This window comes from Pongo abelii, chromosome 6 (genome assembly GCF_028885655.2).
Source record: "Pongo abelii isolate AG06213 chromosome 6, NHGRI_mPonAbe1-v2.0_pri, whole genome shotgun sequence".
Taxonomy (NCBI): Eukaryota; Metazoa; Chordata; class Mammalia; order Primates; family Hominidae; genus Pongo; species Pongo abelii.
In genome coordinates, this window is record NC_071991.2 from 93,834,640 (window position 1) to 93,862,336 (window position 27,697).

General features: G+C 36.4%; 1 long non-coding RNA gene across 4 annotated transcripts; it reads right to left on the bottom strand.

The window, feature by feature from the left end:
• LOC129060435 (uncharacterized) lies at positions 1–27,684 on the bottom strand. Of its 4 annotated transcripts, none has more exons than XR_008527150.2 (4): positions 27,203–27,684; positions 20,289–20,377; positions 17,422–17,528; positions 7,135–7,409 (listed from the first exon to the last, which is right to left on the bottom strand). It is a non-coding gene; the product is annotated as an uncharacterized LOC129060435 (long non-coding RNA). The 4 variants fall into 4 exon arrangements; XR_008527153.2 differs by having other exon boundaries at positions 27,054–27,684; XR_008527151.2 differs by lacking the exons at positions 7,135–7,409; positions 17,422–17,528 and adding an exon at positions 1–934 and having other exon boundaries at positions 27,054–27,684.
• Between the last annotated feature and the right edge of the window lie 13 nt (positions 27,685–27,697).

The window sequence follows — 27,697 nt, forward strand, 5'->3', positions numbered from 1 at the left end:
CACATACCACTTACTTGTGAATGCATTCAGTTTATAAATATTGAATATCTACTATGTGTACTACTGCAGGAATATCATGCTCAGGTAGTTAACAGTCAAGTAGAAGAAATGGACACATCAACCAAAAAAATGTGATGAAAAGTAACAAGTAGTATTAGAAGGAAATTATATTGGTCGTTTATGTTGGTAAAGATCCAGTTGCAGAGAATCTGTTATAGTAACATTAAATCTCTATTTGTTTTATATTAATAGGATAATTTGGAAAGCTGAAGATGCAGGCTTTAGCTTGAACTTTTAGAAAGAATTCCCAAAGCTACAACACAAAACCAAGCCACTAAGGGAGCAATTGTCTCCCCAGTTGAACAGGGATGCTGCCGCCGTAGCAGCCACCTCCAGCACCATGACACTACAGCCAGGATTGAGAGGGATGAAATAATATTTTAAACAGCAATACTTGAAAGAACTGGGTAGGCATCTAAATATAACAAGCAAGGAAAAGAGAGGAGAAGTAGATTTGGAGAAGAAATGTTTAATTTTAAGGAGATCTGGAGAGAGAATGTTCATTTTTGAAGCAGATCTGGAGAGTCGGATTTGTTCAGTTTTGATTGTGTGAACTTTCAGGAACCTGTGAGGCCTCTGTACTGGACTGAACATTTCTATTCCCCCAAAATTAATATGTTGAATATGTTAAAATCTCATTCCCCGATGTCATGGTATTAGGAGATGGGACCTTTGGGAGGCCATTAGGATTAGATGAGGTTATAAGAATGAAGCCTTCATGAATGGGATTACTGTCCTTATAAGAGTCCCAAGCTTCCTCTCTCTGCTCTCTGCCATGTGAGAATATAAGAAGTCAGCAGTCTGCAACCCAGAAGAGCCGTCACAAGAACTCGGCCATGCTGATATCTTGATCTCAGATTTCCAGCCTCCAAAACTGTAAGAAATAAATTTCTGTTGTTTATAAGCCACCAAATCTATAGTATTTTGTTATAGTAAAGTACTAAGATAGCATCTAATAAGAATGAACTGACCAAGAGAGGATCTAACAAGAATGTCACTGAGGTAGTTGAATATATGAGCTCCAGAAATGAGAGAAGTTAGATTTCAAGATATAGGTTGGAAAAATGTGAGGTTAAATGTGGTAGCAGAGGTTGTGAAGCTAATTAAGTATGCTTAAGGAGAAAGGAAAGAAAAGGAAAGGAGACGAGAGCTCTAGCAAGGGCTACATTTATATAGTGGGTAGTAATGGAAAAGTCTAGTAATAAATGAAACTAGGATGCAGCAAGAGACTTAGCAACACAGGAAAAATGAAAAAAAAAATTTAAGTTGGGAAATATGAGAAAGGGGCAACATTTTTACTACTACAGAGAAGTCAATTAAAATATGAAAGAAGATTGTCGGTTGTTTTTTAATGTTGGCAAGTCATGAGTGCTTTGACTTGGGTGGTCTCTTGGGTATGATATAAAGGCAGAGAACAGATTGCAGTGGACTGAAAAGAGAGTGGTAGGTAATAAGTCAGAGTCAGGAAGCAAAAATACACTCATTCAAAATGCTTACCCCGTAACATAAGGAGTAATGTACTCTGATAGCCAGAAGTAAAGGAGATCGATGCAAGAGAGTGTCCTTTTCCTAAAAGAGGAGAAAATAAATATATGCAGAAAAGAGAAGGATCAAGAAGAAAGAGAAAAGTTTGAGAAAGAGGAGAATCATGGAATGCTTGATAAAACAATTTCTTCAATACTTATGGGTCGTGAGCCTTAGAAGGAGCCTTCCCCATAAAACCAGGAGAAAGAGTAAATAAGTGTCAGATTGAGGTATATTGTTTTAGGGAAAGAAGGCTGAGGAAGCTCACATGTTGAAGCCTCAGATCTTTTAGAAGGAGGATACTGAGAATCACTGAATGGCTCTGGCTTGCAGTCATTAGGGGAAGCATAGCAAAGGCTGGACCAGCCTACAGAATCCCATCTCACCACTCTCAAGGTGTGTATCAGCAACTTGGAGCAGAGAGTGCCATTTATCACACTGCCCTGAGCATGGGAGGCCAGTTTCACAAAAAAAGCTTAACTGGTTCAAATCTCTCTTCATCTCATAAGACCTTTCACAGTGTCTTTCATTTACCTCCTCACCCATCTTTGTAAGAACCAGCATTTGAAGATAAGAGCTGTGGGCCAACATCAGGAGAATCTAAATAAGTAAGCTATTTGTTTTTAATCTCAAGAACCCATCTGGTTGTGCTAATATAATCTTTGAACTCTTTCTATGGTTAAATACCCACTAGAAAAAAAAGGTCTAAATTGGCCTTCTGCAAAATTCTTACAATATAAACTCTCATTAAAAACCATAATTGTACTTCTTTTTTTTTTATTTTATTGTACTTCTTGAAGTTTAATATCCATGGGTAAAAAATAAACCAACACTAACTTGAATAAAGCCTACTAGCAACTACTGTACATTTGAAAAAAATCCTAACTTTATTCCCTTGTAGAAAAAAAGACAATAAAACTGATAGAGATAAATGGAATATAGGATGTTAGGTGATATGGTGAAGCACATTTGAGACATTCAATGTCAGACCCTGAGGTAAATCATCATATAGATTTCATCCAGCCTCCCCCCACCCCACCCCAGCTTTAAATTCTCTTGATGGAAACTTGCTCATATTTCAAGAAAAAAAAAGGAAAGTGTTAATATACAGGTTTTGAGAAGTAGAATGGCCATTTAGGAAAGCTGATATGGGAAATAAGAATAGATAGGTGTAGTAGCCAAGGTGCAGCATTGAGGAAAGGGCTGAGGAAAGGTGTGACTCTCCTATAATTTCTCCACCATCTTACAACATCACTACAACCTGGACAATTAGCCTTTTAAAATATTTGAAGGCAAGGTTGATTACATATATTAAGTGGAATTAGATTTACAATATACTACGAAGAATTATGTTTTGAAACTCTATTCCCAAAGTATCAATCAGGTTTTGAGTTAGCCAATAATCCATTGATTGTTTTGAAAATATTGGTTATTGGGACTGTGCACATTAACAAACAGGTTATTGTTACCTTTATAATTAGTGTATTGCCCATGTATACATTCAAAAAGAGCATGTAGATCTAGTGATTCCTCAATAATATACATTTAGAGGTTCACAAATATTTTAAGAAATAGTGGATGAGAGCAGAAAAACTGACGGAAACCAAGAAACCAAGATATATTTATCCACAAGCTGTTAGAGGATCATTTCCTTCGTTTTTAGCATTTTGTTCTCTCCATAGCTACCTTATGTTTAACACAATTTGGTACAAACCACATGATCTCACTTAAAACAATTCTTGGGAATGGTTTTACCTTTAAAAACATACTTGTATTGGTGTGTGTGTAAATTTATTTATATTTAAAATATTGATTTATTTATTTCTCAAAATAAAGAATAAAACATAAAATGGCCCCAATCTTACCTATCTCTGTAAGAACCAGTCAAGTAGGTGTACTCGACTACTGTGACAAATACTAATAATAATGTAAATCATTATATAATGTTAAAAAAGCATATAACCTAAAATACTGTAAAATACTCATCACCTCTTCCTTTCCATTTGTATATTAACCACTATATTAAAGCACCTACTGTTAACAGTTTCTTGTGATTCCTTTCCATCACCAAAATGTACATTGAGCCACAAATATGTAGCCAGTTTTACATTTATTTTCTCAAAAGAGATCTTAACATATTACCCTAAATCTTTTTTTCAATTAAAATAGATTTTAGAGATCTCATCATACTAGCACATATATTTACATTTCATTATTATTGTGATAGAATATACCTTCACATTAATACACGCTAATATATTAATATATGGTAATATATTAATCTATTCTCTTGGTGAACAACATTTTGGTTGTTTTCAGCATTTTGTTCTTACAAAAATTTCTATAGTGAATACCCTTGTATATAAATTTTGACAAACTTTTTATAAGTACATTGATAAACTGAACTTTTATCAGTGGGCAAAGGATAAAAGTATTTTAAATTTTGATAGATATTGCCAAATTGTCCTACAGAAAGGATGTAGCAATTTTTGCTCTCAACAACGATGTATGAGACAGCTCATTTACCCACATCCTGGACAACACTGGGAAAATCAAACTATTCTAATTTTTTGACAGTTTAATAGGAGAAAAATCCAATTTTTTTCTTTTATTTGCATTTCTTCAGTTGTTACTGAGATTGAACATAATTTCTTACAATTTATTGTCATTCCTAGTTTTTGGAGAATGCCTTCTTGCTCTTTTAAAAAATTGGTTAGTTCATCTTTTCTTATTGATTTATATAAACTTTTTGTAAATTAAAAATTACCATTTTGTTATATACATAAAGTTTTGTTTCAAATTGTTATTAATTTTTCAAATTTGTCTTTGGAATTTATTCATTGTCATCCAGAATTTTTGTTGTTAATTTTGTAGGTCAAAATTTTCAAGCTTTTAAATTAATGGCTAATTTAAAAGTCTTTCCATGTTCTAATATTATAAATATATTAATTCGCACTTAACTTGGTTTTATTTATGGCCTCATTTTAAAATATTTTTTACCATCGAGATATTTGGAACTTTTTTAAATTGTTTCTTTCAGTCAGTAGCAGTTTCCATACCACTTATTGAATAATACATTTATACCCCCAAATTTGATATGCCACAGTTATTATCAATCTAATTCCCCTAGGTCTACATAAAAATCTTTTTTTCTGGACCTGACAGGGTGGCTTGCACCTGTAATCCCAGCTACTTAGGAGGCTGAGGAGGGAGGATAGCTTGGGCCAGGAGTTTCAGACCAGCCTAGGTAATGTAGGAAGACCACATCTCTAAAAAAAATTTTAATTAGCTGGGCATAGTGGTTTTATTAGTCAGGGTTCTCCAGAGGGACAGAACTAATAGGATATATGCATATATGAAAGGAAGTTTATTAAGGAGAATTGACTCACACCATCACAAGGTGAAGTCCCACCATAGGCCGTCTGCAAGCTGAGTAGCAAGGAAGCCAGTAGCGGCTCAGTCCAAGTCTCAGAGCCTCGAAAGTAGAGAAACCGACAGTGTAGCCTTCAGTCTGCAGAAGGCCCGAGATCCCCAGCAAAGCACTGGTGTAAGTTCAAGATCCCAAGGCTGAGGAACCTGGAATCTGATGTTCAAGGGCAGGAAACACCCAGCATAGGAGAAAGATGAAAGCCGAAAGATTCAGCGAGTCAGCTCATTCCACCTTCTTCCACCTGCTTTGTCCGAGCCAGGTCGGCAGCCGATTGGATGGTGCCCACCCACATAGAGGGTGGGTCTTCCTCTCCCAGTCCACTGACTCTAGTGTTGATCTCCTCTGGCAACACCCTCACAGATACACCCAGAAACAATACTTTACCAGCTATCTAGGCATCCTTCAATCCAATCAAGTTAACACATAGTATTAACCATCACAGTGGTGCACGCCTGTAGTCTTAGCTACTCTGGAGGCTGAGGCAGGAGGATTGCTTGAGCCCAGGAGTTTGAGGCTTCAGTGAGCTATGACTGTGCCACTGTACTCCAGCCTGGATGACAGAAGGAAACTTCATCTCAAAAAAAAAAAGAAAAAGGGAGAGAGAGAGGAATGAAGGAGGGAAGGAAAGAAGGAAGGAAGGAGGGAAGGAAGGAAGGGAGGAAGGGAGGGAGGGAGGGAAAGAAAAAAATCTCTTTTCTGTTTCATTGCCCTTACTCTTTTCTTTGTTTCTATATTTTATTGCCTTAAGTGTTCTCAATAAAAATAGAAACATTTTACTGGGTGACTTTGACTTGAAACACTTTATTTACTTTTTTATTTATTTGGTTCATTTTATGATTATAACTCCCTAAAGGTGAGAAAAGTTGGGGAATACCTAACATTCACTGAAGCCCCTGCATATGCAATCTCACCAAATTAATTTATTCCTAATTATAATACTTCTATGCAGGCGTTCATTCGCTAATATTGCATATAAAACAATAAACTTCAAAGAGGTCAAGTATCTTGTGCAAAGTCATGTAACTAACAAATGGAAGCACTGAGATTCAAACCATTATATGTCTGACCCTAAAGCATATGCTTTTCCCACAACCCTGCAGTTTCAACATCCTATGTTAGATACAGGAAGCTACTTAACCTGGGTAAAAGACAAACCATGACAATGTCATTCTCTATTATTAAGCAGCACACGACTGAGCTGAAATTTAAAGTAGAATGCTACATATTATAAGGGTGACAGGGATAACAGCCATGGAACTCCTAAATCTCGTGTAGAGGACAGAGAATGGCTTATTTAGGTTAGTGTACGAGGTACATAAAGGAATGTAGGAGGAAAAAAATGCTGAGAATGGGGTCTGGGTCAGATGGCAGGGAGTTTTTATAACCCACTAGAGTTTGTGGAGTACTTAGGTCTCATTAGAGGGAAAGTTTTTTTCTTTCTGTGCAATTTTGATTACTCTTTTTATTTAATTAGGGCAAGGGTCAGCCAAGTACATACTTCCTGCAGGGCAAGTTCGACCAGCCCTAAATTTAATGGGAACACAGCCACCCCTATTTGTTCACATATGTCTGTGGCTGTTTTTGTGCTATCATAGAGTTGAGTGGTTGCATATGATTCTCAAAACCTAAAAATATGTCCTTTACAGGAAAAGCTTGACAGCGTTTGTACTATTTTCTCAAAACCTCACTATATTTAGCCTGCACAAACCGATCAATTCTGTTTATATAAACAAAGTGTCAGGCAAGGATTTCCAACACTGATTCAACATTGATTATTTGATTGTTCAAACTACGTCACCATCTAAAGCTGCTACAGGCAGGTTTATGTTAAAATTTGTACTTAATTTTGTTGTTATAAGACAATACCACTTAAATAATTTAATATGATTCAAAAAAGAAAATAAAAGAAAGATCGGAACATAAACTGATCAGTGAAATTGGCCAAAATATGTCATAAATTTTCTCTTAAATCTTTCAGTGAAATGAGACATTTTAGAAATAATCAAAGGGATATATCAAGGAAAAAACGTGTCTAACATAATAAAGAAATAGTCCTGCCTATACTATGCAAATTAAGCTAGTTTCGTTCAAGAAGAAGAGACAGAATGGCCATTAATGGTACTGATTATTTACTTGAATTTTCATTATTAAAACACTAGAGTCATTAGCTAATTAATATAAAGTGCATTTGCAGAGATGTGGGAGAGCAAAATGTTGCTAGAGTGCATCAAAAAGTGATTTGGTTCCAAGAGCCAACCGAGCTCTCAGCAGCTTCCGCCTCTTCTGCTCCGTGACTGGCGACCACATCCTGGGGTGCTCAAAGCCTCTCCTCCAAATGTCACCTCCCTGCTGAATGACATCATCCTTCTAAATCTGAATGAAGCTTGCACTGTATCTAAATAAACAGCGGATAATTTTTAGAAATATAGAAACACATCAAAAGTTTGGGGGTGTTTTAAATTGATATGAAGTAAAAATTAATGAGGTTTTAATCAGGGTAGAAAATGTCTTCCTATAATTATTTACTTAAAGAATAAAGTCTCATATTTAAAGGTGACCTAAATATTTTATCCCATTCCCCACCTCGGGGTTTTTCAACGGTGACACTATTGACGTTTTGGGCTAGATAAGTCTTGGTTGGGGGGGCTGTCCTGTGAATCCTAGGATGTTTTGCAGCATACCTGGCCTCTACCTGCTAGATGGCAGTAACAACCAACCTCCCACCACCACCCGCAAGTAGTGACAACCAGAAATGTCTCTATACATTGCCAAATGTCTCTTGCAGGGCAAAATTGGCCCTGATTGAAAACAACAGCCTTACACAAAGATTTGTGACAGATTGTGAGAGCATGTGTACTTTATCAGCTAGTTAGTAACCAAAACCATGGCTTCAACAGGCAGCCTGCTGTTATTAGTTCTACTCTTTTCCTTGGGAATTATATTTATTTAGTAAATCTTTAATGGCAAAGCAGTATGAAAACCCAAATGTTTAATCTTCAAATTAAACTGTCTCTATCACTAAGCTCTGCCATTTACTAGCTGTATGACTTGATAAATTACTGCCCTTTAGCAGTCTCAAGTGCCTTGTAATGGCAATAATTCCTGTGAAGTACTTAGCACTAGGCCTGTTACATAATAAGTGATTAATGAGTTTTGGGTTATTATGGATAATTATATTAAGTTGCATTGTGATTTAGAATATCTGCTGTTCTTCCCTATAGAAAGATTTTATATTTCTTTTTATCTTCTATGATTCACTTTGGCCAATAAATTGTAAGTAAAATTAGACACTTTCAAAAAGAAGCTTTAAGAACCTTTCTGTGGTTTGATGACGTCTCCCCTTGCTCTCTCTTGAGACAAGCAGTGTCTCATACAGGGACTGTTTCCTCCGCCTGGAACTTGGAATGATAATGACATGGGGCAGAACCACATCTGACCTGTGATAGGCATGTACCTTGAGCTAGAAATAAGCCTTGGTTGTTCAGAAACACAGAGTGCTAAGTTTTGTTTTTGTTTCAACTGCAGCCTAACTTGGTCTAAACTAACTGTTGAAGTAATTTATCAAACATTTTTTGAGCATGTATCACATCAGACATTACATTATTGATAACAAGAACAACAAAACCCTCCATGCTGATTTGGAACATAGATTCTAGTGACAGAGAAGGAAAAAACATAACTGTACATAATACAATCCGATGGAGGCCATCACTAAGCGGGAAAAGGATGTGCCTCTTTGAGTTGTAACCTGAAGCATTATTACTAGTTTGCTAGCACAAAAGGGCAGAAGAAGAATCAGGCTAAGAGTATAGCAGGGAAGTTTGGGAGCAGGGGCCATCTTCCTTGAATGGTGAAGAGTTAGGAGAGGGAAGGGCATGCCTTGGGTGGGCACTGGAAAGGAAGATGTCATGAACAGTTTAGGGTTCATGGTAAAGTCTATTATATCCACATTCTGCGAAGTAAGATTTATCTCTTTAGCCAAAGGAAAACCATCAGATATTTCTTTTTTTGACATCTGTAATTTATTTTCTTTTCAATTGACACATAATAATTGTACATATTTATGGGGTACAATGTGATGTTTTGATATATGTATCATTGTGTAATGATTATATTAGAGCAAGTAGCAAATCTGTAACCTCAAACATTTATCATTTCTTTGTGGTGAAAATGTTCAGAATCCTTTCTTCTAGCTATTTTGAAATATATAGTACATTATTTTATGGTGCAATAGATTCTCATTGATTCTCATAAGAATAGATTATGAGAATAGATTCTCATAAGAATAGATTATGAGAATAGATTCTCATAAGAATAGATTATGAGAATAGATTCTCTTAAGATTCTCACCAGAACTTATTCCTCCTATCTAACTATAACTTCATACCAACTTTTCTTTATCTTCTCCTCCCCCTCAAGTGTATTGTGAGCTTTGTGAATCAGCTTTGGAATCCCTTGGCAGCCCTGACAGACAAGGGAAACATAACTTTATATATATACTATATAAATTTTATTTCTTCCATGCCAAACCACACATTTTTCACATTCTCGCATTTCTGAAATCAGATTATATGTGCAGCTCTTTTCTTTACCCTCCAAAAAATCTTTAATAAAGCAAAAGTCCTTCTTACAGTTTGGACTCTGCTTCTCTTGCAAGCTTCTGGATGATACTAATCCTGCTGGTCTTCAAACCCCACACTGAGTACTAGAGGTCTGGAGGAAATGTAGTGTTTCTTGGGAAAGTCAGGAAATTATAAATTGAAGACCAACTGTAATATACTTTTTTTAAAAAAGATAAGGCTCAAAAATAACATTGGGCCAGGGGCAGTGGCTGATGCCAGTAATCCCAGCACTTTGGGAGGCCGAGGAAGGTGGATTACCTGAGGTCAGGAGTTCGAGACCAGCCTAGCCAATATGGTGAAAACTCATCTCTGCTAAAAATACAAAAATTAGCTGGGCATGGTGGCACACACCTGTAATCCCAGCTGGTTGGGAGGCTGAGGCATGAGAATCACTTGAACCTAGGAGGTGGAGCTTGCAGTGGGCCGAGATCATGCCTCTGCACTACAGCCTGGGTGACAGAGCAAGACTCCATCTCAAAATAAATAAATAAATAAATAAATAAATAAATAAATAAATAAAAATAACATTGGACCACTGTGATTTTAAAAACCTTTATAAAAGCATGGGCATTTTGATTTTATAAGTACCTACTACATGGTCCATAGTAGGGACTAATAAAATATTTAGTGAATAAATTAAAAAGAAAGAAAGCTATCTTGGGGAAAGATAAGTTCAAGGGGTGGGAGAAAGAGAGGCAGAGGGAGACGAGGGGGAAAGGAAGAAATCAAACCAAAAAATAAAAAGGAAGGAACAAACCTGAAATGACTGCCATAACTGTAAGTTATGATCCAATAAAATTGTTAAATGTGAACTATTTCTTAGGGAGAGGGAAAGTCTTGCACAATTTTGTAGTTTTCCTGTATCATTAAGGAATGTCTTCTATTACATAAACAAAAAAAATCAACTATCGTGGCTTCATTTCTCTAACTTAACAACAACAGATATAGTCAATCCAAGGCTGGCACAGTAACTCAGCAATGTCACCCAGCCCTGAGGCTCTTTCCACTCCACCATCGTAGAATATCTATTGCCATCCATATGTCTGTTGTCTCCTGGTCACAAGTCCTCCTGCCATCCTATCCACATGTGAGGTAAAAAGAAGATGAATTGATAACAGCAAACTCCCTCTTAAATCTCTGTGTCAGGATGCCTCTTGTCAACTCAGGGATATTCCCTGACCCCTTGTACATTCTCTTCTGCGTCATAGTGGAGAAGCCCACAGCTGTATCTCTCTGAATCTCTCCAATAGGATTCTGGCTTAGATTCTGCCACCGAGGGACACTGCAAGCTGGCAATGTGAAGAGCCGAGGTGGAGTAGCACTTATTCTCTGATGGTAGCTCTCAGTAGCAGCTGAGATAATTGGAGATAATTTCCCTTGACTCTGGGAGTTCACTAGAATCAACCCACTGCAGGGAGTCAGTGGGATCTTTAGCAAGCACTTCCTTGGCTTTTGCAATCTGAGATGTATCCAGCATGGTGTGCAGGCAGGGGATACATAGGTGATAGCTTCCCTGCCATCCTTTATGGATTTCCTGAAAGCTGTTTCTTGCTGCAGAACACACTCCTAACTGATAAATTATGACACTCAACCCTTCCAACAAGACAAATGTGTAGCCATTATATTATTCTTATTCTTTTATTCTTATTAAGTATTACTATTCTATCTCACGTGGTTCTGCTTCTGCGACCACACTCTGACAGATACAGTCTCATCAGTCGTAACCGTGAAACACAAAACGTGATCACTATTAATTGCAAAGGGATACTGAGAAAACGAGTTTTTAATTTTATGACCTCTATAGCCACTTTGTCCATTTTTGTAGCCATCAGCTACATGTGACTATTCATATGTAAATGTAAATTAGTTAAAATTAAAGCAAATTAAAATTTAGTTTCTTGGCTTCAATAGGCACATTTCAAGTGCTCAAAGCCACATGTGCCTAGGGGCTATCATATGGGACAGTGTAGCAGAAAAGGAACATTTCCATTATCACAGAACCTTCTGCTGGAAAGTGCTGCTCTATAATAAAGACACACAGGAAGGAAGAAGTTCTCCCAAACTTCCATAATGCCTTCGCAGTGTCTAACATAGGGAAGAGCCTGAATACTTTAAAAGAATGAATTCCATGTTCAAGGGTCCTTTTGAAAGGTTACTTATCTATTTTTTGGTAGCCCAAACACTTTAACTACTCATTGATTAACATATTTTTATATTTAGAATGGAAAAGATAAAAATGAATTAATTGAAAAATAGTGACATTACTTGAAATTTGTCTGAAATTCATTGAAACCACCTACAAATTTTGATTCTCTACTGCTACAACAAAAATTCAAGTAAAAGCATGAATAAACAAGACAGCAGTCTTTCAGAGATTTAATGCCACTTTCTATGCCAGCCATTCTATAAAATATTAATGAGGACATTTGTGGTAATGAATGTTAACACAGTCTCTTGATCATGTGAACACTGGCAAAGATTCTTTATCATGACATTCAGTAGCAGAAAGAGTTTATTAAAACAATATATTAATTCTCAAAAAGTTAAAAATAGTACTTAAGTTTATAACTGCAGTTTTTAATAGTTTTGGAAGGGGACAATATTTTGCAGTAGAAAGTGTTTTAAACCAGGAATGAAAATACTCATCCATAATGTAGCTGAATCTTGCAGCTTCTGTTCATGATAACATTGCTAGGGTCAGAAAAAATAACAAGCATCTTATGGGCCTTCCAAACATAACTGGGAAATGTTCTAATTCATCCCATGTTACTGTATAGACATTATTTGAAATATAGTGTCATTCAACACGTGGAATTAAGAGACAGTTCAAGAAAGTCTCTGATATACTAAAAGTCAACTCTGGTTTGCATGTATATAAAAAAAAATCCCCATTTGATAAATAATTGAATGGATATTCTCTTTTCCCTTCCCCTCATTTAGAAACTATTGCCTATGTTACTTATGTGATACTTGTTAGACCACAAACAAATGAGGGTATGATTTTGAAATTTATTTTTAACCAACCTGTGAATCATATAACTGCTAACATGTGTATAACAGTTATTATTTTTTCCAAATATCAATTAAATTTGCAAGGTCGACAATTTTTATTTGATACTTCTCTTTATGATAATATGAAGGTAAAATTATCTTTTTGGAAATTAGGCAGTAAAAGTAGAGAGAAATGCTACCTAGTAAACCAGAGTAACATTCAAAATTCCAAACCAGTGATTCCTGTAAAGTTGCAAAAGCATGACAAGCATGTTATTGTTAAGGCCTCTGCTTTATATAGTGCAACTCATTTATTCAGCAAATGTCTATGGAACATTTTCCTCATGCAAATCTTTGTACTACATACAAAGTCAAGGGGCCAAAGAAAAGTTAAAAACAAAAGAATAATCCAAAGGTTGGCTTGTAGCTGATAAGGTTCAGAACAAGCTATCCCAAAGTATTTAAGCCAAAGGAATTTGAGAACACCACACAAGCAGGCAGGTCAATCTCACCTCACCCTCCTTCTCCCATGAAGCAAGTCATAAAACCTAGGAAGAATTTTCTGACCATCCCCTGAAGTAGCCCATAAGACCTTCATTCAAGAGGTACACTCTCAATACCCAGAGAAAGGGAACACATCCTTGTTTCTAAAGATATGGGGACACAGAGAAGAACCTTAACAAACACACCTTGTTAAGATTTCTCTGTTTATTACCATTTGATCATACTCTTGTCTAATTCTGCTTCTCCACCACTGCCCACGCTTCACCAAACCTAGCATTAAAATACACAAGTTTAGCCATTTCTTTGGGTCTTCATTTCTTCTTGAAAGATTCCATATCATGTAAAACACATATTAAATAAATTTGTATCCTTGTCTTTTGTTAATCTGCCTTCTGCTGTAGTAGCCACAACCATGAACCTACGAAAAGGCATAGGAAAGGTATTTTTCCTTCCCTTGAAGCGTGGTTTCATTCCAGTAGCATGTTGAAATCACCTGAAAGCTGTTATGGACTTAATGTTTGTGTTTTCCCAAAATGAATACGTTGAAACCCTAACCCTCAGTGTGAAGACAGGGCCTTTGGGAGGTAATTAGGGTTGAATGAGGTCAGAAAAGTGGGATCCTCGTGGTGGGATTATTGCCCTTATAAGACGAGACACCAGAGAGCAAGCTTTGTCTCCCTGAACTCTCAAAGAAGAGATCATATGAGCACAGAGGGAGATGGTAGACACCTACAAGCCAAGGGACGAGACCTCACAATTAAACCTATCTTGCTGGCACCTTGACTTTGGACTTCCTAGCCTCTGGAACTGTGAGAAAATAAATTTGTGTTGTTTAAGTTACTTAGTCTATGACACTTGTTATGGCAGCCCAAGCTGACTAATACAGAAGCTAAAGAATAAAAATAAATAGAGCAAACAAAAACTCAAGCTCAATAACATTTCCAGATACTCTTATTTTTTGAAAACTCTTTGGATGATTCTACTCTGCAACCAGGTTTGAAAACTACAGTCCTAAAAGATAAATTCTCATTTTTCCCCCAACACATCCACTCCTAAAAATTAAAATCCTCTTAACAGAGTTACTCTATGTGAGGAGAGGTATGGGGTGCAGCTTGTGAAGCTTTAACAATTCTCTCTAAGCTAATGTGTCTTCTTCCTTCCCTACTCTCATCGAGAGTCACTATGTAAGACAAAGAGTTGTTAAGGCAGAAAATGAAGATTTTCTTCATTAGAAGATTTTTTTTGCGACAAGAATTGCAGCTTTGGTGTCACATGATTTAAAAAAAAAAAAAGTCACAGTGTTTAATGAGAGGACAACCTACATATTCTGGCTTCACTTCATCCCCTCTGCTAACTTCTAGCTGGAAGAGGGCTCTCTTTTCCCCACAGTTTTGACAAACCACAGGCTCACTCAAAAGAGCCTGACTTGAGTGATGTGCCTATCTTTGAGCCAGTCACTGTCGTCAGCAAATGAATGTGTATATTAGTTAGCCTAGATCTTATGACCATCTCTCCAATTCATATGTTCTACAACAAAAATATGAGAAGAGAATAAAAACAACAAATATTTACTATAATTGCCTGAAAGTCACCCAGTATCAGTGGCAGAGTGAGACCTCACGGTGAAATCTGTTTGACTTGGAAAACCATGGTCTTAAGCACTCTAAAATTCTACTTTTTGAAATTTCACTATGTACCCAGCAATGTGCTAGGTTCTAGGAATGTAAAGCTGTATCAGACATAGTCCTGCTCTGAGGAGCTCTATTTAATGTGATAACAGGTGTAAAGAGAAGATGACATGCAGTGATTAAGGTGCTCAGATAGAAGCAAGAGGGGCTCATTAATAGCAATTAGAAGTACTTTTTCTAGGATCACTAGTTCACACTTTGTAAGTCCAAGATCTTCACCCTTCTCTTTGCCAAGGGAATATATTAACACGAAAGATTTATTGCCTAGGAGAAGAAGAAATTGTCCTTAGTTATTCTAATTTGGCTAGAGAAAAAAAATCTATGTTGATGGTCTGTGTTAGAGAAGTTACTGCAGGGCTTGGTGTGGTGGCTCATGCCTATAAGCCCAGCACTTTGGGAAGCCAAGGTGCGAAGATCACATGAGGCCAGGAGTTTGAGACCAACTTGGGCAACATAGTGAGACCCTATCTCCACACACACACCCACACCCACAGACAAAGAAAATAGAGAAATTACTGTAATACATGACAAAAATAAGGAAAAAAGCAAATAAAATATAAGGAAATTAAACATGCTACATGGATGTGTTGGAATAGATATTCTCCAAATATGGTTATCTTGATCTTGAAGCTACACATATTTAAAAACTTTTTTTAATGCTTCAAAGAGAGCTTAAGTTCATTCACAAAGGATAAAAAAAGATCCATTTTTCTTTGGCACTGCAGGGTGAAATTGTTCATTTAAAGTAAAAATGACGCATTGGGCAAAACCAGCACCATCTGGATAAACTAGAGAGCTGACAGTGAAGCTACACTGAGCTCCAATCAGAGCTCTGCACTTGGCATTCAAATGCTCTGCTTGGCTTGCAAGGCACAATGACCAGACTATAGTAGACAAGACAGAATTTTCATTCATTTCAAGCAAATTTTGTGAATTTATAATGAAAAATAAACACAATATACATGGCACACAGCATTCCCTAGTTAAATTTATGAGATGAAGGGAAGAATGTAATTGTGATGCTACTAGTCTGCTTTGGAGTTAAATGAAGATTCTGGTACAAAGACAGAGATGAAAACTATTCTGGAATTTGTATGGACCTTTAGCTATTAGTGAGAGGTATGCTATAAACTCTGAGGCTGTTAGAGTTGTTAAACTGTTCATAGTGGACTGGTCTAGCTGCTATTCCGATCTGGCAATTCTTTAGGGAGAGCAGCACTCCTCTGCTCAATAGCATCCACCTATCAATGGTCTCATTTTACAAAATCTGTCGTGGACATCTGCTAAGGAAAACTTTTTACTGAAAAAAAAAGCATTCAGAACTCAGCTGATTATGTAAAGAAGAATGCAAGAAATAAAATGTGAAAAACCAATGCCATAAACTTGATCATAAACAGTACCAAGTGTACTTTTCATTTAGTATTGAGCTACAAACAGAGAGTAAGGCTTAGCATTTGACCAAATTGGCTGATGTATCTAATTAAGTGACTGATGTGGTTGGTTGTGTTCCCACCCAAATCTCATCTTGAATTGTAGTTCCCATAATCCCCATGTGTCATGGGAAGGACCTGGTGGGACATGATTAGATCATTGGGTCAGTTTCCCCCATGCTATTCTCATGATATCATGTGAGTGAGTTCTCACAAGATCTGATGGTTTTATAAGCATCTGGCATTTCCCCTGCTGGCATTCATTCTCTCTCCTGCCACCCTGTGAAGAGGAGGCCTCCCCAGCCATGAGGAACTGTGAGTCAATTAAATCTCTCTCTATTTTTTTTTTTATAAATTACCCAGTCTTGGGTATTTCTTCATAGCAACATGAGAACAAACTAATACAGTGGCTGATAATTTTTGTGGAATACTTGGCTTCACTATACTAACACCTTGGATGTAGATAGATGTTATGGGCTGAATGTTTGTGTCTGCCTGCAGCCCCCTCCCTTCCTGACAATGCCCAGATTCATAAGTTGAAAATCTAACTGCCAGTGTGGCTGTAGTTGAAGTAAGGAATTAAGGCTAAATGAAGTTTTAAAGTTGGAGCCCTAATCCAACAGGATTAGTGTCCATTTAAGAAAAAACACCAGAGAGCTTGCTTGATCTTGAACTTGCCAGCCTTCAGAAATGTGAGAAAATAAATCTGTTTAAACCATCATCTGTGGTATTTTCTTATGACAACCCAAGCTGACTAATACAATACAGAAGGCCATTCTGTGTGTATATATATGTAGTTCTTATACCTGCCTGTTTATATATTAATTGATATGATCTTATTAAATATTAATTACAGAAATGATTTATCAACAGTGATCTTTGTTTTTTCAAATTTCCATTTTGTTAGCCATCATCATAAAAATAAATGAGATTTACCTAGCTAAATTGTTCTCACTATTTCTACTTCAAGATTCTGCCATTCTCTATCCTGTTATAATATCTAGCAATGAACTACTTACAACTCTTAGCATGCATTGATTTTATATCTTCATATGGTTAAGCATAATATTCTCCATACTTAGAATACATCCTGCCTCTTGTAGAACTAGCAGACTTCTAATCTTTCAGTATTCAATTTATGTGTTATATTTACATTCTTTGTGAAGTCTCACCTTAATAGGCAGAATAATCCTCTTTCCTCTGAGCACCAGTGTATCTTGTACATAGTTTAATTAACGCATTTAGACAATATACATAAGATATATAAAAGGAGAGAGGGCTGGAAAAACAATATATTGTTAGAGTTAACACTAATATGCAATATTTGTGAGATATAATTACAAAGATATAATTAAGGAAGAAAGTGTTTATAAGATACAGAATTTCCGGGTGATGCCCATTCATACTGGAAATGAAATTGTATTTTAATGATTAATTGACCGACCTTCCTAGGCCAACTAGACTGTGAACTTCTTAGGGAAAGGAACATGGTCTTTTAAAATCTTGATATCTTTTTGAATCTTGATGCCTTATTCAGTATCTGTCATAGAGTAGACGCTTAGTAAAATATATAGAATAAATAAATATGCCAGCCTGTAAGTTATTACTCTAGAAATCATACATCTGCTTAAAAGGGGAGATGATCCAGTTGTGACTTCTTTTATTCTATTTATTTATCGCTAGAATTCTTTTAGCCTATCCATCTGGCCAGGCAGATGTCCTCCTTTACCCCCAGTTACTTATTTCATATACATAATTTCCAGAACTTTAAATCAATAGAAAAGCTGATAAGGGCAGAATATTATGAATGTTTATATTAAAATTAAATCTCATAATCACTCATTCGGAATTACCTATATATCAATTTCTATCAAAAATAATTATTTATGGTGCATTTTTCTTAGGAGACATTTAATAATTAGTTTTTAAATGAGCAGTAAAAAAGTATTTCAATATTCACAACTTTTGACTATAGTTCAGTATTTGAGCTATATTCAGTATTTGAGGTGTGGTTAAATTAAATGACAAAAAACTCAATTCCATTAAAGCACAGGTAATAAAAATATTATATAACAAATGGGTAATTTATACCTAATCGGTTAAATGGAGACCATCTTTCTTAAATCTATGATTCTATTAATTCATTTCATTTAATGAATTACCTATAAATAAGATAACTAAAATGCAAACTTCCATTAGGATTTACTCAGCCTTTTTTTGCTATGCTTAGTTTAATAAACTTCATAAACTAAAGGGGCATGCTTTCATTTTTTTTTTTCCTGCACAGATGAAGCTTTAAAATAAACTTTCCCACCTTCTGTGAAGCTTTCAGGAGGCATCTGTGCCTCTGTAACTAAGCAGCTAAGAGGCTAAGCCACATATTTTTCAGCTGCTAAGTCCAATATGGATTCCTTCACTGTCTCATTTCCTATGTGAGATTATGGCAGCCCTGGCAACTTTGCTCTGATGATGGAGGATAGTGAAAGAGAAGTTTGTAGACAAGTCTCAAATCTCAGTTGGTCTTGGGCCAGACTATTGTTGGCTGTTCATGCATTTCCTGTAATGTATGATTTTGTGAGATGTTGGCCTACCAACAACAGGGAAAATCGTTTTTCTCAGGAGGAAGTAACTAAAGAGAGGTTAGAGAATGAACACTGACATGCAAAATCACAAACGAAGTGCTGAGGATATCTCTACGGAATAGCATAGAATTCTTATATTGTCATTATGTGTTCCTAAGAATAAACACAATGTTATAGAGAAATCACTAAAAAATTTGATGAAATTGAATAGAAAAATGACCTATGGAATGATATTGATTAATTCAAAAACTGCTTCTTGGCTCAAGTATATCTTAACACAGGCAACAAAGGTTCAATTTAAGCAATTATTTCAACAACCATTTTTCAACAATTAATATTAAATGCATCAATTGAATTTGCTCTTTAAGAAATAACTACGGGAATTGCTTGTGAAAAGTCAATTATTTTGTGAGGCATATACTTGGATCCTCATTTATCTGAATAAAAATGTAGATTTTCACATCCAGCACTAAGGCTACTTCAAGTGATATCTAGAGACTATTTTGGCCACTTGATCCATTTAAACTGATATGAAGGCAAATACAGTATTTTTATGACATGACCACTTTCTTATCCATCTAGTCTTATAGCTGCTAACACTTGGAAAATAAATGAAGTGTATTTTATTCCCAGGGCAGACCTTTCAGCAATACCACTCCAGAACACCAAATTATAGCAATAAACTGAAGACAAAATAAATTGTCTAATCTGTGTCCATTTTGTGAGACATTTTTCTTCATAGCAAGTTTTGATTAATGCACCGACTCTTTTGAGGAGCCATATATATTGAAGAAGGTAAGATCTGAAAGTAAAACAAGGCCCAAGTTTCAGCCCCAGAAATGTCTCAATTTTTAAATAAGTTATGACTGATACCATAGTGTATGCTTTTGCTTTTTAACTATTTCATAATAAATATATTCATATTTTAGATGTGGTACTTACTGAGGGACCACACTTGTGTTGCATCATATTAAGGTACTGGAATTATGGAACCATCTTCTTAAATTATTTCAAGTATCTTCATTCATAAAGCTGAATTTGATTATTTTTATTTTTATTTAACATACAGACATTTGGGAATGCAATTTTCAAATGGCAAAAAAATTTAATTTGCACAGCTATATGTTACTTATTAAGAGGGTTGAAGTCACCTCAGTGACAGCATAATTCAGTTAACTGTCATAATTGTTGTGTGGTTGGCACATACTGTGCTTATTGTACTGTAATTGTGACAGCATTGGGGGATTATCATTTTGAGCCTGTTCTTGCTAAATTGCTATGAATAAGGTAGGGCCTTAAGGTTGAAAGCCTTTTATTCCCTATATGCTAGTTTAGTGATCTTTACTGCAAGTATTATATCATCAAACATCTGAAGTTGTATATAATTCATCAGGAAGATATTTTATTATTTTCATCAAATAGTACCCCAATTTTGTAATGAAAAGTATGGTGCTTACCTCACAAGGGTTCACTCTACAGGCAGCCAGATAAAGATGCCCATGGGTTTAGTTTTGGCCTCTGGAAAAATGAGGAGTACGACAACTACCTGATACAGGACAGACAAAAAATTAACTGTTTTAAGGCTGTATTACAAACTTTTGTGAATCCTCCAAATGTATGAATATACAACACAAATAACATAAAGGCTTGAAAATATTCTTAACCAAGGCCTCATGCCCAGAAGAAAAGGAACAGGTAGTTTCGTTTCTTCACATACACTTTTTTCTTTATTTCCTTTTATGGGTTTTATAAACTTTATTCAAAGCATAAATCTGAGGAAATGTTAGAGCTGGCATTCTTCTCTGTAATTTGTGCAAAACTTTGATTTGCCCAGTTGTGGCTTCTTAGATTTATTGTTTTCTATTACTGGGAATGGCTTGCACACACACACACAATTTGTATCTCATTATAAGGCTTATTAGGTAAACCTGATAAATTAGAAACTAACACATCAAAATCAAAATTAGAAATGTGCACTTGACTAGCCTCAATGTAATAAGTTAATTGACTCTAAATCAAATTTCAGCAAGATTATAAATTACTATATGCAATGAGTTTTCCAGATAACTCATATACTTGAAACTATAATTATTCCATTTTTGAATATCAAAGATCTACTGTCGTTGAAAAATAGACTACAAGAATGACTACTCTCAACCTGTATGCCCGAAAACATGAAAATCTATTTTACTTAAGGAAAAAAAATCCTTTGTATTAGCTAATGTTGAATAGTTTTGCTAACTTAAAACTTTGTAACTTGCAAAACTAAACATTTTAAAGGTAAATTGTGATATGTGTCTTTCTTTTTGTAGGCTCCTAATTTCCCTGACCAAATGCAACTAAAGTTATCTCAGACACAGTGTATGCCAATACCAACTGATATGTGAGTACAGGTATATTACATATATACACACATGCCCTTTATAGTTGTTTCTTTTTCCCTCATCCTAAGATCTCTAATTTCTGTAGTTTTAATACGTACATCCTCTTCTGTACCTTATTTTTTTTTTTAGATTTTTAAAAAATATATTTTGGAAATAATTTTATATTCATATTTTATTCTTTTCATCAGCCTCACTGTGTTTCATTGTACTGTCACATAGTTTTTTACACCAGTCCATATGTCATTAGGTATTGCTTTCTCTAGTCTTTCATTAATATAAAAATGCAGTAATGGGTATTTTTACTCATTTATTATAATGCACCTGACAGAGTAATTTTAATATAACTTCCTAAAAATTGAGTTGCAGTGTCAAAGAATGGGTACATTGTTATTATTGATCATTATTATCAAATTTCCTTCCAAAGAGTTTCCCACATCCCTCTTTGTTGAGCAAAGCAAGAATGTCAAAGTCACACACTCCTGCTACACTGGTTTCAAATATTATCCCTTTCAATCGTACAGGGGGAAAATGTCCCCATATTATTATCATTTTGATTTATACTTCCTTAATTATGAGTGAGGTTGAGCATCTTCTCATAGGCTTTTTCAGTGAATTGACTGTTCATATACTTTATTTTACATTGTTTGCCGGTAGTTTTATTGATTTTTCAAGAGCTTTTAATAGGTTACAGAACTCCATCATGCTCTTTATTAAATCTAATGCCTTTTGTAAAACATATGATAAATATGTCCTTTGCTTACAATATACATTATATACAGACATTAAAAAACTTAAGTGGTCAAATTTATTAATAATTCTGTAATATTTTCAAGGTTTGGAATAACACTTAGAACTTTGTACTCATAATTTTTTTTAATTAATCTTTTAAAAACATGTTTAAAGTTTTATATTTTTTACAGTTAAATCTTTGATTCTTCTGGAATTTACAAATGATAACATATATCTTCCTGTAATTTTTTTATTCTTAAGATTTATTAAACTTCTTGGATCTATAGATTTAAAATTTCCTTCAAAATCAGAAAATTTTGGCAATTATTTTTCCATTCTTTTTTTCTGTGTACTGTCTCCTCCCTCTTTTCCTAGTACGCCGATTGTATGATGTTAAACTGCCTGATATTTTGTCACAGGTCATAGATGTTCATTATTTTTCAGTCTTTTTTGTCTCTGTACTCTCAGGAGCTCAGCTGAGCTGAAAAAAAGAAAGCTGAGCTACCAGGTGCTATAGTGGGTGATTAAAGCAATAAGCCAAAAATAAAATAAAAATAAGATTTTAATCACTTACGCAGTGGTATAAGCAAAGGCCCAAAACTGGAGAAAGCACTGACCCCCTTCCCTGCCTCCCCGTTTCCCCCCAGGAACATAGAGAGTCTGCTGGGTCAGCATGTAGGTGGGGGTCATCCCACCATTGAGACAGCCACAGACAAAAGGCTGGGGCAGTTCTGTGGACTCTGGGTGGCTTCAGGAAGGTGGGGGACAGGGCCAGGAGTAGAAAGTAAAGTTCTGGGTACTGATTCAGAGAGGAGGAAAAGCATCTTCAAGATTTCTCCCTTCTTTGCCTAGCTTCTTTTCCCAGTAAGAGGGAAATTCTAAATTCTACTTGAGCCTTTTGAATAAGACCTTCCATTTCTCTCACCATATTTATGTTTTCTTCAACTTTCTTAAACACAGAAAACACAGAATAGCTACATAATGTGTAATAGCTGTTTAAATATCTGCCGGTCTATGTTTGACACTTCCATCATCTCTGTCCTTTCATGGTTGGCTTATCTTTTTTTTTTTTTTTTTTTTGGTGCCAATCTTTTTATTGTTCACTGAAAAATGCAGGTCTGCAAAGAGTCAATTGCATTGTATATTGAATGCAAGGTCTGATATTGCAAGCATATGTGTCATAGTATAACATATAAAATATTACATATTTTACATAGTGACAGTACCCACCTCTTCTAAACACTAAAATGTAATAGATTAAAGTAAAAAGCCTCCTATTAAATGAGAAACAAACATTGCAATCATAAACAAAATGCACTAAGCAAAGTACTTTAAAATTGTTTTGTGTGACGTCTATCTTGTCTACGTGGAGTTAGGAATGGTGGAGCCCAGAAAAAACTTAGCTAACAAAAACAGCCAACGCCCTTAAGGAACTCTTCCCAGGAAGCAGGCTGCTGATGCCCGCCACAGGCTGCCACCCTGTCTGGTGGCCCAGCCAGGCTTCAGGACTGCCCAAGGGCCCACACTGAATGCTAATGCCTATCTGGGGCTGCTTTGAGGTGAGTGGGAGGAGTACCAGGCAGGAAGAAGCTCCTGTCACAACTGCTTATTCTGCATCCACTCTATGGATATGAACACCTAGTGTTTTTCGTGTGAATCTGCCACTCTTTACAAACTGAAATGTGATTGAGAAGACAATGTTAACACTGTGAACAAAAGTCATTTTCTATGCAGTCTGCAGATATCATCATTAATTCCTTTCAGCCATGTTTTCATTAAGATGCTCTAAAAGAGGCTGCTGCTATTACACTGCCAGTTAGGCAGGCCAGGATAAAGGAAACAAAACTTCTCCAGTTATAACTACTAATTAAAATGAATTAAAAATAAATATAGCTTATACTAGAGAGCAACACAGTCTCTACTATTCACATGGTAATATATTCAGAAATTGCAACAATATTCACAATTCTCCAAGGTCAACTTTAACTATAACCACATTTCCCTCCAAACAGAAAATCCTGAATGGAAGTGAGTGTATAACATCAATACCTCCTGTTCATCTCAATATTATCAGGGCTCAGAGAGCTCATTATAGATAACAAATGCAAAAAATAAAAATAAAAAAAGCATTCCAATATACACTCAGCAACAGAGGAAGACTAGGCCCTCCCTTTGGGCTTCCTTGGCATAAGGCAAACCATGGCTATTTGCAACAACAGTGTCTAAGCTGACTCTGGAAAAGCTCATGTTTTAGGAGAAATCAGAATTACAAAGTTCCTTCATTCACAGGTAACAAAGGATTATTAAATAATTTCTTGAACTAAGACCACAGTCTCACCATCAAAGAAGATTTTCTCTTCATCTGAGTTTTTATAAATGAGATTTTACGATACCCAGCTTTTTTAGTTAATATGAAACTATCAGCATACAGATAACATCCTCAAAACTCAAGATGAGTAAAGCTAACATTCTCAGATTTTCCATACACTACAGATCAACAAATATTTTATCAGAATATCCATTTAACAGAGTTTTAAGTCCATAATAACCAACTATGTAATTTTCTTATTCAAAAAACACCATGTTAAGAATAATCCCAGTTTGATGAGTATCTTATTCCCCTTGATGGTGCACAGTAAATGTCACTGTTCAGTCTTTATATCTTTAACTCTTCCAGTCAAAGGAAAATCTTGTATAAAGCTGGAAAACTGCAAACTTCAGCGGAAGCTCTGGTGTTAGAGATGAAGTAAACTTTAGGGGAATAACCACAATTGCCTATCAGACTATGTACAGCATTGCTGGAAGCCCTACTCTTTTTTTATCTCTATTATCTCTATTTTATCTCTAAACATTCTAATATTTTAAACAGGGGGTTCACTGATATCGATAAAGGTCATGAGTAAGGTTCATGAGTAAGGTTTTGGTCTCTGGAATGACGTCTGGCTAGCCCAAAACATTGGCCATGTTTGTTTTAAACATGTTAGTTTTTCTTCCCACCACAATCTGTCAAACCCACCTATCTGTCCTGCCACTGTCACTCCTCTAGCCCCTCAGCATAGCTGTTCCTCTCTTTTGAATGTTCTGCTGCATGTATGGTATTCACTAAGACATCACTTTAATGTATAGATCATTTGCATTTCATGCTACCAGCTCCCCAAAAGACAACAACTGGGAACAATTTCTAATAGTAAAGGCATGACTTGCTGGTATTTTCCCTTTATAAAGGAAATCAAAGAGGTTGTCTGGAAGCTGAAAGAACACTGTGGGTATTCCTGTAAAGGGAATGCCATATCTGCTACCAAAACCCAGAAACATTGACTAGATCTAAAGATCATATGGATTGTACAGTAGTGTGAGATTTGGCAGTTTAAGATCTATTTCCAATTTTACATTAAACCATTTATGTTGTGGGAAGTCAGGGACCCCAAACGGAGGGACTGGCTGAAGCCATGGCAGAAGAACGTGGATTGTGAAAATTTCATGGACATTTATTAGTTCCCCAAATTAATGCTTTTATAATTTATTATGCCTGTCTTTACTGCAATCTCTAAACATAAATTGTGAAGATTTCATGGACACTTATCATTGCCCCAATCAATACCCTTGTGATTTCCTAGGCCTGTCTTTACTTTAATCTCTTAATCCTGTCATCTCGTAAACCGAGGAGGATGTATGTTGCCTCAGGACCATGTGATAATTGCGTTAACTACACAAATTGTAGAGCATGTGTGTCTGAACAATATGAAATCTGGGCACCTTGAAAAAAGAACAGGATAAGAGCAATTGTTCAGGGAATAAGAGAGAGAACCTTAAACTCTGACCGCCGGTGAGCTGGGCGGAACAGAGCCATATTTCTCTTCTTTCAAAAGAGAATGGGAGAAATACCGCTGAATTCTTTTTCTCAGCAAGGAACATCCCTGGGAAAGAGAATACACGCCTGGGGGTAGGTCTATAGATGGCCCCCCAGGTATGGCCATCTTTTATGGTCTGTATACTGCAGGGGTGAAATAGACCCCAGTCTCCCATAGTGCTCCCAGGCTTATTAGGAAGAAAAAATTCCCGCCTAATAAATTTTGGTCAGACTGGTTGCTCTCAAAACCCTGTCTCCTGATAAGGTGTTGTCAGTGACAATGGTGCCCGAAACTTCATTAGCAATTTTAATTTTGCCCCAGTCCTGTGGTCCTGTGATTTCACCCTGCCTCCATTTGCCTTGTGATATTCTATTACCTTGTGAAGTACTTGATGTCTGTGACCCACACCCTGTTTGTACACTCCCTCCCCTTTTGAAACTCCCTAATAAAAACTTGCTGGTTTTGCAGCTTGGGGGGCATCAAGGAACCTACCGACATGTGATGTCTCCCCTGGATGCCCAGCTTTAAAATTTCTCTCTCTTGAACTCTGTCCCTTTATTTCTCAAACCAGCCGACGCTTAGGGAAAATAGAAAAGAACCTACGTGACTATCAGGGCAGGTTCCCCGATACATTTAGGTGAAAGTGTTAATATCACAGGAGCAAATGAAAGTGTCAACAACACCCTTTTGGCTCATTTCCTCGTGCTTCTGTTTATATTTCCACCAGCTCCAGTGAAGCCTGTCCCAGGACACATCACTCAGCTCCCTGCGCAGCTGCTCAGAGATAAAACAATGCACTTCCCCTCAACTAGCCCAGTAACTGGCACTCAGGTGGTGAACGCTGCAGCCAATTGCCTTGGGGCAGAGCCCATGGAAGGCTTTAAACAGGGGAAAGACTTACAGACATTGCATAAAAATTCTTGATTTTAGAATACCTTCCCCAGGAAGTCGGAAAACAATCATTTTTAGTTAATAAAATGTAATCTATACTCAAAAACAATGTAATGGCTCAGAAAGCAAAACCTGGAATGGAAGAACTTCAGAAATATACGGCTTAACCAGTATCTTACTTTGGCTAAATTATCATAGTTGGTTAGTGTAATTTATGATTGCATTTAGAAGCCCAGCCTACCGTGTTCTAAGATGGTACTAGTGAAGTACACGAAAACAGTTAACAGAGGCCATAGCCCTTTAGCCTTTAGTGACTTCACAACTACAAAGAGAAAAGTTAACCACAATTTGACGTTCAGATACTTACTTGCTCAGCACAAATTGGATTAGGAGACAGTTAAACACCAGATTGTCATTCACTTATTGTGTTCGCAGGAAACTCCTAGTTGGATAACAAACCAGTGGTTCTCTGCCTGGCTGCATATCAGAATCACCTGGGAAGCTTTTAAAACTCACCATGTGCCCAGGCCAATTAACTCTGGAGGGGGGAGCCCAGAATCAGTAGGCTTTATATTGCCCCGGGTGATTCCCGTGCAGCCAGGACGCACACCACTGAGGCATCCCTTTCGGAGAGCGGTTGTGTGAAAGCCAAGTGAAAGGAACTCGTATCTGGATAGTTTTGTTTTTTTTCTCAATTCCACCTGAAAAAAAGGGATTTTTTTAGAAAGAGGCACAGTTGTGCTTCCTCTAAAGATGTAGTCTGCAGTTTGGGAAGTGCTGGTTCCCACAGGTTATCTGGAGCGCTGGTTGTAAAGAAGAAAGTCCTTGTCTTGGCAGATTAGGCAGAGTTTGAGGCTTCGGCAGCTGCCTCCAGCAACAAAGAATACCCAGATGCCCATGAGCACCAGGATTATAAATGCTGACACCAGGTTTATTCCATAATGAGGACTTACGAAGGTGTGGGCTGACACCAGCAGATGGGTCAGGAGAACTATAAGAAGGATGTACCAC